The 20,154-nt window shown below is 33.1% G+C and overlaps 1 non-coding gene across 1 annotated transcript; it reads right to left on the minus strand.

Annotated features, from left to right (window-relative positions):
• Positions 1 to 19,692: 19,692 nt before the first annotated feature.
• LOC129304305 (small nucleolar RNA R71) lies at positions 19,693 to 19,799 on the minus strand. The gene has a single exon (XR_008591670.1). It is a non-coding gene; the product is annotated as a small nucleolar RNA R71 (small nucleolar RNA).
• Positions 19,800 to 20,154: the final 355 nt, after the last annotated feature.

Consider the following 20,154-nt stretch of genomic DNA (forward strand, 5'->3'; position numbering starts at 1 on the left):
GCAAGAGTGTAAGAATGCTCTGATTCTTCACAGAGCAACAGCCTGATTACTTGTGAAGGCTCTGATTCTTTACCAAGCTCTGATTACAGACACGATTTTGTGCTCAGAGAAGCTAGGGCACGACGATGAACTATGAGATCTTCGCAAATCAATGCTTCCAGACGAGTTGAAGTAGTAGAGACATTTGGGTGTAGAAGAAATTTTAGAGAGATTCAACATTTCCAGGCATGTCTGGTCTCTACAGAGCAACGAGCGATATGAGTAAGGAGGAGGCAATTTTAAATGGCATAAGTTTGATGATTATCAGGTTTAACCATCAAATATTGTCTCACTATATTTGACAATTAACCATATAATCATCAAACTTATATAAAAAATTTAAAAAAATTCCTCAATTTAAAATATTATATTTTAAGTTTAACGGTTTTATATATAACCGTAAAATATATTGATTCATATATTTGACGGTTTTTATTGAAACTGTCAAATATTATTTTTTCTAGTTATGGCCTTTCTTATTCAACAAATTTTTCAATAACCGTGAAATATATATGCATCAAATATGCGTAATTCTATACTAATGTGTGTGGATTGAAAATGTTATTTGGGTTGTGATAACTATCATTTGTTCATATCATTTTCATATTACTTTCCCTAGCTTTTGACACTTTTCAAGGGTATTTTGTGCACATTAGAAGCTTTTAAGATCATTTGGGCTCATTTTGTAATTTCTAGAACTTTTAGGGCAAAATACAAATTTCTATAAGTTTAGGGGCAAAACTGTAATTTTGAAAAATAATATCTGAAAAATAGAAAAATTCATCATTTTCTAATTTTTAGTTCTTCATTAATCCTATGAGTTTAATTTGAGTTAATGAAAATTAGATTGTGAGTTATTTACTAAAACATCCTTCAAAGTACATACTTTTGTACCTTAAATTGTACTTTCCATGAACTTTAGAAGTATACTAGGTTTACTTTTTGTAATTAAGAACTCCTAGAAAACTTTTCATAACTAAATTCATATCCCAATCATTCATTTAATCACTTTAATTTACTTCATTACATTTTCATAATTTACACCTAAGTTGGATAAATTCATAAGACACAGAATTATTTATGCACAACTTGCTACTTAATGAGTTTATTATGTGTTTTAGGCCATAAGAAGCTCTTGAATGATGATGGAAGCCCCTTGCATGAAATTAAAGCCCTTAGATGAGCTATTTTGATTATCAAAAGGTCATAAATGGTTGATGAAATCTCAAGAAAGCACAAGGATTGTCATGGCAATTCTATCTTCCAAAAATTATTCCCTTTTTCCTCATTTTTGCTATGTATTTTTCTAACATATTGATCATGTTATTTTCAAATTTCTCCATATTAGATTCATTTCATTTCGTTTTATTACCATTTAAATAATTCATTCCCAAAATTTATGGCCATACATGAAACACCATGTGAAAGGATCCTTAGATGTACGCAAGGCTCACATCACTTTAGGACACTTAGTAAGCATGATTCCTAGCCATTAGATTGATCTAAATCAGCCTCAAACACCCCTAAAACATCATAATTTTTTGTTCCACATCAACAGCCCATTCATTCACATTTTTACTCATCTTCCACCTCCATTCATCTTCGTCTTTTCTCTCAAAGAACACCCATGAACCCTAGAACCTCTTCTAACGCTTCTCTACCTTAGACCCCTCTATTTTACCATCCAAATACACCAAATTACTCTCTAACACTCCACACAAACGCCACTAAAAAAATCCATCATCCACTCCATTTCCATCTTGGCTAAATCTCAAAGTCTTTATCCATAGTGGTTTCCAAAGTTGGCAACAAGGAGAAGTTATGGGGATGCTAATGAGGCAAGGCTAGGTTTGTTTTCTCTTCTTAGGATGCATGGATGATCGCTCTTTGAGCTCTTGGATTTTGGGAGTTTGTCTTATCTCTTACCTCTTGTTTACTTCCTTGAATTTTGATGCTTATGATATTGTAATGACAATGGTTGTTGGAATTAAATTTTGTGATACTTGGTTGAATATTATGAGGTTATTATGTTGTTTATTTACCAATTGAGGTAATTTCATAGTGATTTTGATGCTATCTAAATCTTATTTTATTCAATCCCTTATTGTATTTAATTTCTAGCTGCCTTTTGTGAACTTGTGAGTCATGATTGTGCATTAAGCACACTTAGGGTTGGCTAATTATTTTCTTAATCAATTTGAGGTCTCATTTAGTTAAAGAAAGGGCTGGAATTGGTGAATAACTTCATAATCAATTGGTCATTTTTAAGAATAATTAGTTCTAAGGGTTAATTTAGGGTCCTAGCTAATCTAAAAAACCTAAGAGTGCTAAATTCTTAATAGTTACTAGGATGACTTTAAAACCAATTGGGGTTAAGAAGAAATTAATTAGGTAGAGCAAGGATAAGAGAGGGAGCTCATGTGCCCAGGAAGACCATTAATTTGCATTTTAATCACACATTTCAACCATTTTCCAAATTTATCCAAGATCTTGAAAATTATAAAAAAAATAGTTTTCGCTTAATCTTTGCTTTTCTAATTCCTAATCAATCAAACCCAATCAAATTTTTGTTGTTCATGGTAGATTTAAATAACTAAGGTCTTAATTTTTAATTAACTCCACAAGAGATTCAACCTCAGTTTCTCCTTATACACATTAGGGTTTTTCTTAGATTAATTTGGGTGCTTAAGTGACTAATGCACATCAAATTTTGACGCCATTGTCTGTGAATTAGTTTAATTGATTCTTTGGTTATTTAATTTTTCCTCTCATTGTTTATATCCCTTTTTCATACCATTTGTTCTATCTTTTTTTTTTGTTTAGTTGCTTATTTAGTGTTTTGTCAGTTTAACTTTTCGCTGTTGACCTTCACTGTCCTATTTCAAAAGTGCCCAGAAAAATCTAAAAATTTCTATTCCATAGGTTTTCGGCCTTCTAAGGTTTTAATACCTATAGGTATTAGACCTACCTCAAGTTGGCCAAATTCAACTGTTTTCATTGCTTTTTTGAATTTTCAATTATTTTCTCCATTTTTGTGTATTTTTCCAGATTTGAGTTTTTGTGTTTGTTTCTTGTTTTGAGGCCTTTGTTAGTTTCTTTTTGTGTTTTAAGTTGTTCTTAATGATTCTTAGTTCCATTCTTTCTTGATGGCTTGGTTTGATAAAACTTATCAATTCAACCATTACCCTTGTCCTCCTCATCAATTTCAAAATCAAGATCAAATCAACATTTATCATTATCATCTCCATCCCTTTGAAAATCATCCTCAATTTAATCCTTACTGTTACCTTCCTCATTCATTTAAAAGTCATGGTTATCCTTTTGAGCCTCATTCCATCCATTATCAAGAGAACTTCATATGTGATGATGTTGATAATAGCTCTCAAAGTATTACAAAGAATGATATGATGTCTATGAAGAGTGGAAAGAAATCTATCATTAGTGAAAATTTTGATACAATTACCAATATTGCAAGCTTGTTGTTGAATGAGTTAAAGAGAATGAATGCAAAACTTAAACCTATTGGGCCATCTAATCAAGATAAAGGTAATGATATTCCTATCATTATTAATGTTGATTCTCCTAATTATTCTACTTTGCATAGTGAGACATGCCATGATTCATTGATGAAAATGTATATAAAGAAATCATTATTGAGTCTCCTTCTATATTTGAGCATGAGAGTAAGAAGCTTATTATGTCTAGTAGTAATAGTAAGGAAGAACACAATGTTGAACTTAATGCAACCTTATGCAGGGAGTTAATTGATGACCCTTGTGATGAAGACATTGTTGAAGAAATTAATGTTGAATCACCTTTTATCTTTGAGCATGGCATTGTTAAACCTAATGTACTCAATAGTGATGTTATAGATTGTGTTGGTACAATTGAGCATGCTTTAGTTTCTCCTTCTAATTTTACACTACTCTTGAATGTGATTTAAATGATATATCCATGACTACTGATGAGCATGTTAGTTCCATAGAGTGTCATGAATCTTTATTGGACATTAAAGTTGGGATAAGTACAAGGGTGTGTTGGTTTACATGGTTGAATCAAATAATTCTACACATGAGCATCAACCCTCTCTATCTACTAAAAATGATAAAAATGATGTTTTTCGTAGGCCATGTTCTTCCGCTTGTGTTAGTGATGATGTATGCATGAACTGTATAGATTCATTTTTGATTGACTTTGATTCTTATAGACATGGGAAAATTAATGAGGATAATTCTAAAATCTTGTTTGATGGAATTAAGTGTGATGAATCCACAAGACATATACTTTCTTGTGATTTTCCACTAGATATAATGGAAATGGAAATGGAAATTATTTATGCTACATCATTTGGTGATTTAATGGCTTTTACTTATGGGAGCCCAATTGACTTTATTGGTTGTTCAAGATATTTGGATACTCTGGTATTTTATTTGCCTAAATATCACTTTGAATCTTCTCAAATAATCTTTGTTAATCTTGATTATACAGATGCTATAGCTTGAAGAGGAGATACTACTATTGGTTTCATTTCCTCTATGTAGGATAACAATTTTGGAAGCTCATTTAATCACCAAGATGTTCCATATCTTCTTGAACCTTCATCGATTAATCCTATACCAACATTAAAAGGAGTAGAGTTGGGCATTACAAGCAATTGAAGAGATTTAAACATCCGATCTTCTCTTTTCTTTTTACTTTACCTTGCATTGATATCAATTTAATGCATTTCATGTTATGCTTGGAAGAGGTATGTGGGAAGAGACATGACCAGTAGTAAAAGATAAGAATATTGCAATAAAATGATATCAATTTAATGTTATTTGGGTTGTTTATAGCATGATCAAGTTGTTCACACTTTAATTTTTTTTTCTTTGGTTGAGGTTAGGGAGGTTAAAATGTTTGGAAAGTATGTTTTAGAGTTATTATGGGTTTTTGTGAATAAAGTCCTCAAACAAAATAACTTATCTCAATGTTACACAAGAAGACAAGCAAGCACTAATCCAAGCATGGAGCCAAGAAGGCAAGTCCTCTTAAGGAAGGTATTTGTTTCTTTTATAATAAAATCATGATTGGAAGAGGAACTATAATCTCTACTTGAAAAATTTAAGGAAAATAAGGATAGCAAGGCTATTTCTTTAGGTATTTCTATTACTAGAAATGATACATATTCTATTTATCGTAGTGACTTTTTTTATGTAAATAGTGATTTTCTTGTTAGTCATTATCTTTTAAACATTGAATCTCCTCCTCCACACCTATCTTTTGTACTCTGACCAAAATCAAGTGAAAAAGGTCCTAAAAGAAACTCCAAGACAAAAAAAAAAGCAAGAGAAAAATAACGTTCAAAATCACTAAAATACTCAAGAACTTTCACAAATTATCAATCAATGTGATAATAATTAAGAAAGAATTATGCACATCACAAACAAACCCTTACCAAGAATCAATGTCAAAGAATAAGCCTCTCTAGGTTAAGTGTTTGCTCTTATCACTCAAAGTATATAAGATATTCAATTTTACTCAAAACTCCTTAGGATAAATCCTACAAAAAGTTTATAACCCTTCTACATCTCTACCACTAAATTAGTACTTGCAATAAAGAATCAAGTGGAAAAAAAGATGTCTAAAAATGCATATATGAAAAATAGGGTTAGCATCAAGATAATGCTAAAGTCAAAATATATCCCCTTAATATACAAAGCATAACCTAATTTAATTAAGTGGACACCTTAACATGATGAGGATGAAAAGAAATGATAAGAAATAATAAAACAAATGGAAGGGATGAATTAGGCAAGTTTTTATTCTTTTCTTTGTTTTGTTTTTCACCTTCTTTTCTTCTTCTTTTATTTCTTTTTATAGCAACTTTATTGCTTTTCTTTTAGACTATATATATATATATTTTTTTTTTTTTCAAATCTTTCTTTTCTTCTTTTTTTTTTCTTTTGGTTGCCCCTAACTCTTTGAAAATAATATAAAAGAATGAATATAATGGTGTAACAACAAAGGATAAAGAGTAATAGATAGAAAAATGATAATAGGCATCCACTTATTTGATCTAAGACATACAATGAATATTAAAATGATATGTAAAAGTGTAACATGCATTCCTTGGGGAAAATAGGGTGAATATTTATTTTTAAGAATCAAACCAAAAGCTCAAAGTGGCTAACAAAGGATAATCAATAATAATGGGTTGGCTATTTGGCTCTTGACTATTTTTTATGAATGCCATATTTCATTTTCTATCAAACAAGTGCAAGATTGTGGTCTCAATTAAGAAGCAAAACAAATTCTAGAGGGTAACATCACTAAGGAATTAATCACATATGAGTGTTTGGCCTCTTTCATGAAAGGGTAATGTACTACTCTAATTCATTAATTCAAGGTAAAAGAATGTTCAATTCACACCTATTCAATCCTAAAAATTATCATATTTCAAGAATTAAAATATCCATTTAAAGAGCTAGGTCATTAAGTAACCTTAAACAAAACAAAATGAAATACGAAATTTTTTGAATTTTTTAAAGCTGAAAAAAATATTTATTTCTCTCCCCCATACTTAAATCATGTATTGTCCTCAATGTATGTATAGACTAGTAATAAAAAAAGTTGAGATCAATAATGAATATATAATAAAAGTGCAAGAGAGAAGAAAAATTAGGAGCAAATAAGGTCATAGGACCGAAAATACCAAAATTGTGACTATTATGGAAATCCTGAAAATATCTCTCTAGGGATAGTTAACTTATGGATTTTATAACAGAAGATCCACATGAAAAATTCCCATTAAAATTTTATGAGAGATAGAAGACACACATAGGAAAATGATATAAAAATTTCAGCTCAAAATTCCTTCCCAATAGTTCCCAAAAGTTCTCACAAAATGGTCCATAGTTCTAGAGAAATAGAAATTCGTCCAAATGACCTTATTAGACTCCAACAATTTTTCAAATAGATAAAGACTAAATTAGAGAAATTGATAAACACAAGAAATAGAGCCAAGACAAAAAGGAGAAATTCAAGACTAGAATCAAGCAATTTAGACAGACAATTTGAGAGATATACTAACTCAAAGTAGCCTTAAGGTTTTGAAATCCTCTGTAAAGACTCCTAGGACCTTGATAGCTTAGAAAAAATACACAGAACACTCCTCATTTCCAAAATTGACCAAATAAAATTTAAATTGAAGCTAAGACAATTATATTTCAATAAAAAAATTCTAGGTCAAAACTCCTTCAAATGTGCCAATGAATTTTTGAATTTAAGGCAAATAAACTGGAAATAGAGAATTGTCAAGCTCTAAAAGATACAAATTTTTTCCTTTTTTTTAAATTGAAAAAAAACCACTATAAAAATCTAAAAATGGAAACTTGACTAAATCAAACTCACCAAAAATTAAGGCACAATTTATTTTCTAAAACCAAATGAATCAAAGAAAACAAAACTATAAAATTTCTAAACTAATGAACTTGGTGGTATCTCCCGTACACTTATGCTTTAACAAGAGTTACACAAAGCACAAACACATGTAAGAAAAGTGCTCCACATGTGTGAAAAGTGACAGCAAGCATTACCAATAAGTGTATCCACTTGTGTGCTATGTGCACAAAGAAATGCAAGCAACAAGCAAGGATACAACCTTTGAAGCTTTCATGGTGGCTTGAAATTATGTTTCTCCTTAATGCTTTCAATTCCAATTGGTAAAGCTCTTTATTTATCCGGTGCAAGATCACATGAAATGATCTCTTTGAAAGAATCACAAGCAAGCACTTCATGAATTTGTGGCACATCTTGAAAATCTAGAATATGAGCTTGTGTAGAGCTTTCATTAAGTGGCATGGGCTCTTCTAATTCATGTGCAATTCCTCCAAATTCATCATTAATTTCAGCCATGTCCAAATGTGCACCTATACATTCCACAAAATACCTTTCTTCAAGAACATTTGAATTCCAAGAACTGTTATTGTTAAAAACAGAGGAATCAATTTCGAAGTAAATAGAGCAAGGAACATCATTTGAACAACAACAATTGACAAGAGAGTTTGAATAAGTACTTTAAAACAAAGCCAATTCATCAAGATTAAAATCATTACCATCCATATTATTGTTGAGCTTTATACCATCATTTTCTTGAATGTTAGCCTCTATTTCATCTTGAACTAGTTCCACTTCCTTGTGCATCCTTGCTTTTCCTTCCTCCTCTTCAATTTCCTTGTCTTGGATGAGATTGACTCTACACAATGTTACTAGAAAATGTTCCAGATTTGAGCAACTTGCTTCATCCACCAATTTATCCACCTTTTCACACTCTTCTTATTTTTAGTCAATGCTCTCACTTGAATTGATAGTTTCCAAGGCCTCTGTTGTTGTTTTATTTAGGCTTCCATCCTTATGCTTAGGAATCCTAAGAACATCAAGAGAAGGATGGTTGCCTACGCCCTTGGTACCTATAACACAATGAGAAATACCTTCCTCATGATTAAGCATAGAAATCAAAGAAGATAAATCCAAATCCTCCACAAGAGATAAGTCTAAAGAAAAATTTTCATCAAGCAATTTAGAATCAATCTCTTTACAAATCACACATGAAACTCCATCAATACAAGAACAATCAATACTAGTCTTAAAATTAGATGACAAAGTATCACATGAAAGAGGCAAAGACAATGCATGCTCATCTACTAAGTCATCAACAACAATTTCAATAGCATTTAGACCTAGCAAAGAATAACCTTCATAAGGACGTTTCATGGCTTCATAGATATTAAAGCAAACACTCTCATCACCATATTTAAGAGCTAATGTCTCCTTGTCCATATCAATAAGGGTCTTTGCAGTCCTCATGAATGGCCTTCCCAAAATAAGTATGTCCTTCCCATTCCCCTTACTAGCCATATCCAAAACATAAAATTCAATTGAAAATAGAAGATCTTTCATACTTACAATCAAATCCTCAATAATTCCTTGAGGTCTCCCAACACTTCTATCGGCCAATTGATAAATCATGTTAGTGGCATACAAACAATCAATTTTTAATGAAGTATAAATGGAAGATGGCATCACATTTATTGCGGCACCTAAATTAATCAATGCATGAGAAAACTTTAGAGGACCAATTTGGTAAGGGATAATGAAGGATCTAGGATCCTCACACTTTAAGGGAAGTTGGGGCTTCATGATAGTACTAATAGAGGATGGCAATTGCACTTTAGCATTTGGTATAAATTTTCTCTTATTTATGAAACACTCCTGAAGAAACTTGGCATATTTAGGAATGTTCTTAATCAAATCTAAAAGAGGTGCATTCACTTGAATTTTAGAAAAGAAATTCACTACCTTTTGATCTTGTAGTGCATGAGTTAGTGATTTGGATGCTTAAGCTTAAGGAAAGGACAATTTCCTCACAATTTCATGGCTTGGTGAATCTTTTTTCTCCTTTTCTTTCTCATGTGCTTCCTGTCCAGAAACGTATCTTTACTGTACAGTGGCATTTTGGCCTTGACTTATTTGATTTTCTTGCTCTTTTGGCTCTTTTTAAGGTGGGGGATCACTATAGACTTTTTCCATACCTTCCTCATCTTCATCACTACAAGAAATGACATCATTAGAGCAAAAATTGGCATTAAAATAACAAAGAAGAGGTGCTGGAATAGAATTTCCAAAATTGAATTTTCCATCAACAAGCTCATTTTCATCATTTTTACTAACCATTTTTCTACTTCTAAGCTCAATAGCATTAATAGAAGACTTAGGATTGATAATCATATTGCTAGGCAAAGTAGATTGTTGACCATTAGTAGAAGAAATATGGTTAGTTAAAATACTCATTTGCTTACACAAAGCTTCTATAGAATTTTTCATGGAAGACATATCATCATTGCTAGCTTTGTTTTGAGCTTGTTAAGCTTCTCTATCACTCTTAACCTCATTTAATAACAAATCAAAATGTTCGACAACATGGTATTGGCATTAGAAGGTGAAGAAGATGGTCCATCAATAGGTACGATTTGCCTAGAAGAACTAAGTGGTTGAGAGTAGGAACCATTACCTTTGCCTTAATAAAAATTTAAGACACTACCTTATCTATATGGCAATGAGTTGTCATTGTCTTGTTATCTTTGAAATCCCCCTCTTTGGTGTTCTTGATTTAAAGCTCCACTTAGAATACCATAAGACAAGTTAGGATGATTTCTCCAAGTTAGATTGTATGTGTTCCTACACATGCTTTGTTGACTTCCTCCTTAGTTGTTTGCCTTATATATAGCATTCAATTCATAAGTATATTCATATTGTAAAGGATAATTACCTTCATTATGCATGGACCAGTTACAAAAAGAACAAGATATAGGGACTATAGCATTGTAAATAACACCAATATTAGACACACTCCTCAAATTAGCATTTGCATTTGCATTTGAATTTGCATTTACTTGTGGTGAAATGAGCTTTCTAATTCTATATGCAAGGTTATCTAAAACCATTAGTAACCAAAGCTACTTTAAGTTCCCTTACCCTATACTGAGCTCTAATTTATGCCATTTTATCAATCAATTCCCAAGCTTTGTTGGGAGACAAATCACTAAGGAAGCCATTAAAGGTGGTATCTAAACTCATTTTATCTTTTGGCAATAGAACATCATAGAAATATTGAAAAAGATGCTCGCTTGGGATTTGATGATGTGGACATTTAGCTAGTATAGATTGGAATCTATTCCAAAACTCAAAAATACTTTCATCAAAATTTTACACCATGCTTATGATTTGTTTTCTTAAACCAGCTAGCTTAGATGATAGAAAGAATTTATTCAAAAATATGTCTCTCAACTCTTTCCAAGTGTGTACCTTAATATGAGGTGGAAAGTTTATATACCATTCCTTAGCATGAAACTCAAGACAAAACACAAATGCCCTAGCTTAAACATCATTTATATGAACACCCACCAGTTTCATGGTATTGCATACAAGATATAAAGAATGCAAGAATCTATGACAATCCTCACCGGGCAACCCATGAAACTTAAGTAATGCCTAAATAAGAGAATGTTTAAGCTCAAACATATGACCATTTTGAGGAATGTACAAACTATAAGGATTAGTATTCCAATTAGGACAAGTTGCTTAATAGAAACCTCATCATTTGGAGGACGATGCAAGCCTACTTCTTCCCAAGTAACAAGATTTGCACCTAAAAAAGACAGTAACCACTAGTTAATTGTCTAGGTTCAGTGGGTAAGACATAACCATCTTCTGTAGGAGTTGATTTCTTCTCGATAGAACCACCCCAATTAGCGTCAACATATACCTGAACACTGAAACAAGCCATAAGTCAAAGAAGCAACCCATAAGTATTAGTGCCATTGAGATACCGAAGAAGCCTCTTTACACAAGACTATTGTTTATCAGTTGGAGCATGCATAAACTGACTAAGATGATTCACAGTGAAAGCAATATCAGGATGTGTATAACACAAATACTATAATGAACTAACAATATGCCTGTATAGCTTAGCATCCTTAAATGAAGCACTATCATTTTGATGTAAGTCAATATTTGTCACCATCGGAGTTGGGCATGAATAAGAATCGAGCAACTGAGACTTGGCAAGTAACTCATGAACATACTTTTGCTGAGTCAAAAAAAGACCATGTCTAGTATGATGAAACTCAATGCTAAAAAATAATGAAATTTCACCTAAATCTTTTAGTGAAAAAGCATTACTCATTTGAGTGATAAGTTGATAGATAGTAGCTTCACTGGAACTAGTTAAGATTAGATCATTTACATAACTAAGAAGATAACAAACACCATTATCATCCTCTCGAACAAACAAACAAGGATCAGCTTTTGAGGTAATAAATCCTAATGTATAAAGATAAGAGTGAAGTTTCTGAAACTATACCCGAGGGGCTTGTTTTAGATTGTATAGTGCCTTCTTAAGTTTGCATACTAGAGGTTGACCAAAAGAATTAGTTTAAATAAAACCTGGTGGTTGATCCATAAAAACCTCTTCTGTGACGTCACCATTAAGGAATACATTGTTAAAATCTATTTGGTGCAATTTCCATCCTCTTGCGACAGCAAGAGTAACAAGAATTCTTATTATGGCAGCCTTCACAACTAGGCTATACATGTCATGATAATTAGATCTAGCCTTTTGAGAATACCCTTTTGCTACAAGACAACCCTTATATCTAGCTACTATTCCATCAGCATGAGTTTTCATTTTGCATAAACAATGACAGCCAATAATCTTCCTATGTTCAGGCCTAGGGACTAAAACCCAGGTTTGAAACCTTTGAAAAGCATCATATTCTTCTTGTACAACCTTGTGCCACTCAAGATGAGCTAAAGCCTCATCAATTATAGCAGGCACTGAAACATCTTCTGCTGCAATAAACACACAAGGCTTAAAAACTCCCGCTTTACTTCTGGTAACCATAGGATGATGATTTGTCGAAGATGAATCAATAGGTGGAGAAGTAGAATTTGTAGGTAGAATTGGGTTTGAGGTAGAAATAGAAAAAGAAGGAGACTATTGTGTGATTGAGAAGGGCATAGCAGGTGATTGTGAATTAGACAATAACATATCTGTAGGTGACGTCATGTTACCAGTTGATAGACCTAGTTCAAAAGATGAAAAAGGTGAAATTGGACAAGAATTTGACACAGCAATTCTGACATTAAATTGAGTATGACTAGGAAATTCTTTTTCATGAAAAATAACATGTCATGTAATGTATAAACGTCTAGTGGTTTGGTCCAAATACTTATAGCCACGGTGTTGAGAGCTATATCCTAAGAATACATAAGAAGCTGACCGAAAAGATAACTTATTCTTGTTATAGGGTTTAAGTAGCGGAAAACATTCATAGCCAAAAATATGAAGAATTGAATAATCTGGTTTTTCACCATACAATTTTTCAAAGGGTGTACAACCTTGTAAAGCAATAGTAGGTAGCCTATTAAGTAAGAACACAGCAACCATGAATGCATCGGTCCAATAATACAGAGGCACCGAAGCATGAGTAAGTAAAGTAAGTCCAATATCAATAATGGAATGATGTTTACACTCAACTAACCTATTTTGTTTGGAGGTATATGGGCAAGTAAATCTATGTTGAATACCACAGCCTTTTAAAAATAAATTAAAAGCCAAAAATTCCCTACCATTATCACTCTGAACTTATTGAATTTTAGTAGAAAATTGATCTTCTATAAGCAACTTAAACTCCTTAAACACACCAAGAGCATCGAAATTTTTATGAATCATATAAATCCAAGTAAACCTACTAAAAGCATCCATAAAGGCAAGATAATAACAAGAACCATTGGAAACAAGAGGTACAGGACCCCACAAATCCATTGCAATGAGTTTCAGAGGTTTGGTATAAACAGTAGTAGATGATTAAAAAGGAAGCTTATGACTCTTCCCAAGTTTACAAGCAACATAAGAAAAATTTAAAGTAGAAGAAACAGAAACGTTCACATCACGTAAAACACTTTTAACTGTGTCTAAGTGAGCATGCCTAAGATGACAATGCCACAGAGATAAAGACTCTATAGTAGCTTAAGCAAGAAAACAAGAGCTCATGGAAGGGGAAACCAATGACGAATCAACAGCCAAAGAGGTACTTGAGACAAAACTGGAACAAGGTGATATAGAAGTTGGTTGAGCACCGAGCTTATACATTCCAGCTAACTTAGGTCCATGCATAAGAATTTGTTGAGTCTGCAAATCCTTAATAAAAACTCCATGAGGAAAAAACTCAATTGATACACCATTTTCTTTAGTGGCCTGAGAGAAGGATAATAGATTTTTTTGCATAGTAGATACACACAAAACTCTATTCAGATGTAAAGGAGATATAGGAGAAGTTAAGTAAGAATTCCCTATATAAGAAATAGGCAAAGAAGTTCCTCCACCAGCTATAACAGTGCTACTACCTTATGGAGGAGCAGCATGCTGAAAATGTGTAAGAGTTTGGCGATGTGTTGAGTTGCACCGGAATTAAGGTACCATGCATTATCATCAACTACTGCAGGAGATGCAATAAAGGCTTGTGTAGATGCAAATTCAATTGGAGTAGATTGAGAAGGTACAGTAGAAGTAGATAACATAGAGGAAGCAACTGAAACTGGTGGAGATGAACCAGATTCTAAACCAAACAGAGGTGTAGAACTACTTGGAACATACGAAGGAGGCATAACAAATGTGGAGTAATGATTTGGCCAGCCATAAATGTTAACTGGAAAGGAACAAGATGCACCAGGACTAATAAAATAAGCTTGTGGAGGAGTTGTTAGTGACATAGAAGGTCATGGAAAATAAGAAGAATCATACCTGTAGCAAAAATAACACTTCTCAGCAATATGACCTACTTTTATACAGATCTGACAAGTAGGTTTATTAAAACTTCCTTTAGAAAAGACATATCCTCTTCCACATGAATAATTTCCTCTGATGGAAGAAGGAAAACCTCCTCCTCTACCTCTTGAGTATGAAGATTGGACAGCAAACGTGTATGGATCTTCAGATGCAAATTCCCATGGTTGTGATGGCACTGTAGTATAATGAGCTTGAGCTAGAACTGCATTAGTTAGAAAAGTCTTTTGCCTTACTTTAGAATCCATAAGCATCATAGAAATAGTATCAAGATCAAATCAAGGTTTGGAAGCATTAATAATGGCGATCACATACTCATATTCAGTAGTTAAGCCATTTAAAATATAAGAAACATGATTATATTCTGGAACGGGCTCACCAAGTAAGGCTAAGTGGTCACAGATGGATTTGAGATTTGCTAAGTAGTCTCACATACTGAGCTCGCCCTTCTTTTGATTAGTGAGAAGATTTTAATAGTATAAGATTTTTGAATCTGATTTGTTGGAGTAGAGCCTATTCAATTTCGTCTAGATCTGAGCGGCAGTCTTAAGATCAATGAGCTCCGGCAACACATTTAGAGTAATAGATGCCAACAACCACGATGCAAGTGTAGAGTCAAGCTGCTCATAAGTATCAAATTCAGGATTTGGTACCTCACGACTATTTTCGTCTCCGATTACTTTTGATAGCACATGAACAGAGCCATCGAGGATGGATGTGAGATGATGTTGTTTCACCAGGAAAAACACTTACTGCTTCCATATCAGGTAATTAGTATCATCAAACCTCATAATGATTTTTTTATTTATAAAGCTATGAGATATTTGGCTGACATTAACAACCAGAATCCTTAATGTTATTTGAGATGACGACATTATTATGCTAGTCTATCAATCCACAGTGACGAGATAGACCAGCCCTAATGCCTTTATAAATTTTATACAGGATTGAAGCTTTGCCTTACTGGCTAGGCTCTGATACCATACCTGTAACTCTAGAGAAGAAAGAGAAAATATAACATTAAGGGAAAAATATATAGAATTGAATATATGAGTACATCCTTATATAGTGGTTCTGATGATTAGCTTAACTAAGACACGTGTAGACAAAACACAATAGAATGTTAAACTGATATAATAGCTTCTTAACTGATTAACCAAGTAACCACTATCACTACACTAATACACTAATACTGCCTCTCAAGATCATGCAATGCACATTCATGCCATATTTCACACATATACAATTCATAGAACTTCACATTATCAATTTTTATTGAACTTCATCATTACACAAATTATTGGACTTCTTAAACACATTTTTATTAAATTTCAAACTAAATAAGTCATTGAACTCTAATTTCACAATCATTACACTTCACACTTTTAAAATCATTGAACTCCACTATTTTAAACATCATAGAACTTCTTATAAATAAAGATTCATGTTACTTCTCAATTCAAAAAATAATTGAACTCCCAATAAACATAATACAATAATCCATCAATATTGTTCTCAAAGAAATTTTACATTACAAGGTATAAAATTCACAAATTTAATCTAGTGGATTTTTCTAATAAATCAAGCCACACTAACATTTCTTTTTAATTTACACATTTCAATGATAATTCATAAATCCATAAACTAATAGACACACAAAAGCATAAGATAGAATTTCCCCGATTACCTCAAACTTTTAAGAGGTCAATGGTTTCACCCCTCAATTACTTACTCTTAAAGCTTCCAAGAAGCTAGAATGGTGCTAATGGTAGTTACCCTACAAGCATTTACCATGTAAAATATCAATATCTATTTTTGAGCTATTTTTCACTAACACTTCATCATTTCTTAATGCTCAAGATTTATTCTTGACTCATGTAAAGGTACCCATAAGGCTTATTAGTTTGTTTTAGCTCTCATTAATAATACTGAGCTCTTAAATAGTTATTAATGAAATCCCATTGTTCCCAACCACCAAATTTATGAGAATTTTAGACATTTAATGTCCTCCAACCACCAATCATCATAAAACCATTAATACTAGGTTTACTTAGCTCAGTCTACTCTTGTTAACTCTATTTAAGTCAATGGATTAGCTTTTATGGATTGAAAATCACCATTAACAATCAAACCCTAACCTCTACCATCAAGAAAATGGAAGAAGAGAGGAAAATCTATGTAGGAAGGCTTACCTTTGATGTTTATAAACTTCAAAATACTCCTAATACTCAATTCTCTTAAGCCCTAACACTGCTTTCTTACTGCTTTCATTTTCTTTGTTTCTCTCTTCCCCTTCTCTCTCTTCTCTCGTGCAGATACGAAACTAAAATATCAAAATTTTGGCCGTGCGCCGTAACGCACGTTACCCTTCGTTGCAGCGCACTTTGCCCTTTACTGCAAAACATGGCACAGAGGAGCCTATTAGATTCAAATCTACCTCTGTGCGCCTTGACAAACTGACCACGCACCACGGCGTGTGGCAGAGAGAGCAATTCTTCACTTTTTGTTCCTCTTTCCTTGCTCGAGTGGCCCACCGTCAATTCAGACCCACTTCTAGGGCTAAATTCACAACAATTACACCAAGTTAAGCCCCTCTTGCTACACACCTCACTAATACACTTATTTGGTCTATTTGAACTTAATTAATCTTGATTTAAAATTAAGGATGTTACAGATTCACAATAAATTGTGTATTATCAAAGGTGGTTGAAAAGACTCCATACGAGATATAGACTAGGAAGAAGCCTAGTTTGTTTTTCTCAAAATTTAGGGATGTGAAGCATATGTTAAGCAACAAGACAAAGACAAATTAGCACCTAAATCTACAAAATTCCTTTTTATATGGTATTTTAAGGAAACAAAGGGGTATTATTTCTATAATCCCACCAATAATAAAATGTTTATGGCTTATCTTCCTAAAAAGAGAATTTATCTCTAAAAGAACTAGTAAGAGCAAGATATATCTTGAACAAGTTTGAGAGCCACAAAATTGCATTAAATTGAGGATGAAAAATAAAGAACACTCACAATAAATTATTAAGCCTACTTAAGTAACATAAGGCTCATTAAGGTCTGATAAGATACGACATCAACCTAAATGGATTTCTGACTATCGATAGTCATGATGTGTTACTCATTGAGCAAAATAAGCCAATCATCTACCAAGAAGCATTAGTCAGACTTTGAGAAATGGCTAAATGCCATAAAATTTGAGATGCAATCCATGTATGAAATTTAGTATAGAACTTAGTTGACCTATTGTTAACCTCTAGAAGTTCATATTATTTCATCACATTTTCCTTAGAATCTAGTCCATTTTGGTTTAATTGTATATGTTTTTATTGCCCAATTTAGGAAAATGTGCATTTTGTTTTGGGCTTGTGTTCTTGGCTTGAATTTAATATTTTTAGCCTAATTTCATGTTATTTTAATTGAAGTTTTAATTAGAAGCATTTCTGGAGCTTTGTGGATGTTTTTGGAAGGCTTTTGGATGAAGAAATCAAGAGCAAAATGAATGATTTTCGTTAGTTGTAAAAATAGTGTAAAACTGCCAAAGTCGTCCCAAAGTCGTGACTTTCGTTCGCGACTTTTGCCGCTGTCAGAAAAACGCTGCGTTTCATTTATCAGAAATTAGTTGGCTAGGATACATATAAGCTGAGAGCTCGACCCAGAACGCATTCTTCAGACTTTTAGACACTTTTGGAGCTTGGTTGTGCTAGGGTTTGGGCATTGGAAGAGTTAGGATCAAGAGATTGAAGATTTGAAGACATTTGGAGCTCATTTTCTTTGGTTTTTCTATTTCTCTTACCTTTCCTCTCTTGTAATCTGAAATGGGTCCACTTATTTTGTATATTTGTAGCTTGTGGATGATTATGAGTAGCTAAACCCTTTGTTCTAGGATTATTTGGAACCCTTGTATGGATTAACACCATATTTCTCCTCTCTTTTTGTGATTAATGATATATATATGTTTATTTTACTCTTTCCTTAATGCTTCTACTTGATTGGCCACAATTTAGATGTTGGGTTCACTTAATTGATGCTTGAGAAGGCTAGGTTGAGTGTAGAACTTAGGTAAAATTGTGTAAGAACTTGATATTTGCATGTTGAATGGATGGTTTTGCTAGTAAGATAGAGATATACTTGCTAGCCTTGCATAGCCACATTAGGGTTGGTGTTTAAAATTGAGTTTTATTAATTGTAACAAGAGATTGGGCAATTAATTTAACTAAACACTTGTTCATGACTTGAAAGAGCTTGTCCAAGTATTTTTAGAATCCTAGGTTAGCACTTATTTTCATTAAAAAAAATTATGAGAGGAGGTAATTTTGGTGTTATGAAATGCAAGGGGGACAATTAATCCTAGGTCTCAATTTGTGTTGGAAGTTTGTGAATTACTTACTTTCTTAATTTTCTCGTGTTAGTTTCATTTGCAAAACCATTTCACCTAACTATATATAGCTTAACTTGATCAAATTTGCTTAGTCTTTTGCTTGATTATAGTTTTCTAAATAAATCCTCGAGGGAACAATACTCTACTCATTTTATATTACTTGCTACGACCCATGCACTTGCGGTGAGCAACAAGTTTTTGGCACCGTTGCCGGGGATTTGCTTTTGAAAATATTTTGATCAACCTTAGACTAGTCATATTAGATTTCACTTGATTTTTATAGATATTAGTTCTAGATTTTTATTTTGTCTTTGTTCAGTGCTTTTGTTTTAGTTTGATACTTCTTGGGTTGTTTCTTCTTCAGATACCCATTTGGCATATGCAAGTCATAGGCCCAGAAGGATTGGAAGTGATACTTGAAGGATTGACAATCTTTGAAGAAATCGAGTCTCCTAATTCTGAAAGAACTCCTGAATTGAGAAACATGGCAGAAGACCAGTATGACACCGCCTCAGTCAATGATTTTGCTAACCGGAATCTGAGGGGTACTCAATCTTGTATTCAAATGCCGGAGTTTCAAGTACATACTTTTGAGATCAAGCCCGCCATGATCACAATGCTTCAAATGAATGGTGTGTTTCATGGTCTATTCAATGAAGATGCTAACAAGCGCTTGATGTCTTTTGTAGAAGTATGTGATTCTTTCAGACAAAATGGGGTGCCTAAAGATGTCTTGCGCTTGCGGTTATTTCTAATTTCTCTACAAGACAAGGCTAAAGAATGGTTCAACAATCTTCCTGAAGGTTCTATTGGTTCATGGGAGGATCTTGAGAACAAGTTTAGAGCCCGATTCTTCTCTGATGATAAAATGGTGGAAGTAAGAGATGAGTTTCTTAGCTTTAAGCAATATTCAGAGGAACATCTCTATGTAGCTTGGGAGAGATACAAGATGTTGATGAAGAAATGCCCTAATCATGGAGTAGACAAATGGGTAGTGATTTAGATCTTCTGTAATCGTCTGAATCCATCTTTGAAGGCCATGGTTGATTCTATCACAAATAGGGGATATCGGAATGTGCCTGTCAATGAAGTTTTTCGCCTCTTAGACCAATTGTCTGCGAACAATACTCAAAACACGGATAGAAGGAATACATCAATGGTGACTAGTGCTAAAGATAATTCCTCTTCCCAGATTGTATCCATCTTGAATGCAATGAACAAGCGTTTTGATGTGTTGGAATCTCAAATGCAAAGGAGAAATTCTCATAATGTGCATGCTGTCCAAGCCATTCCAACTATGTGCAATCAATGCAATGATATGCACATGCCCGATCAA

The sequence above is a fragment of the Prosopis cineraria genome, unplaced genomic scaffold (genome assembly GCF_029017545.1).
Source record: "Prosopis cineraria cultivar Desert tree isolate PC_DT_omini unplaced genomic scaffold, ASM2901754v1 PC2, whole genome shotgun sequence".
Taxonomy (NCBI): Eukaryota; Viridiplantae; Streptophyta; class Magnoliopsida; order Fabales; family Fabaceae; genus Prosopis; species Prosopis cineraria.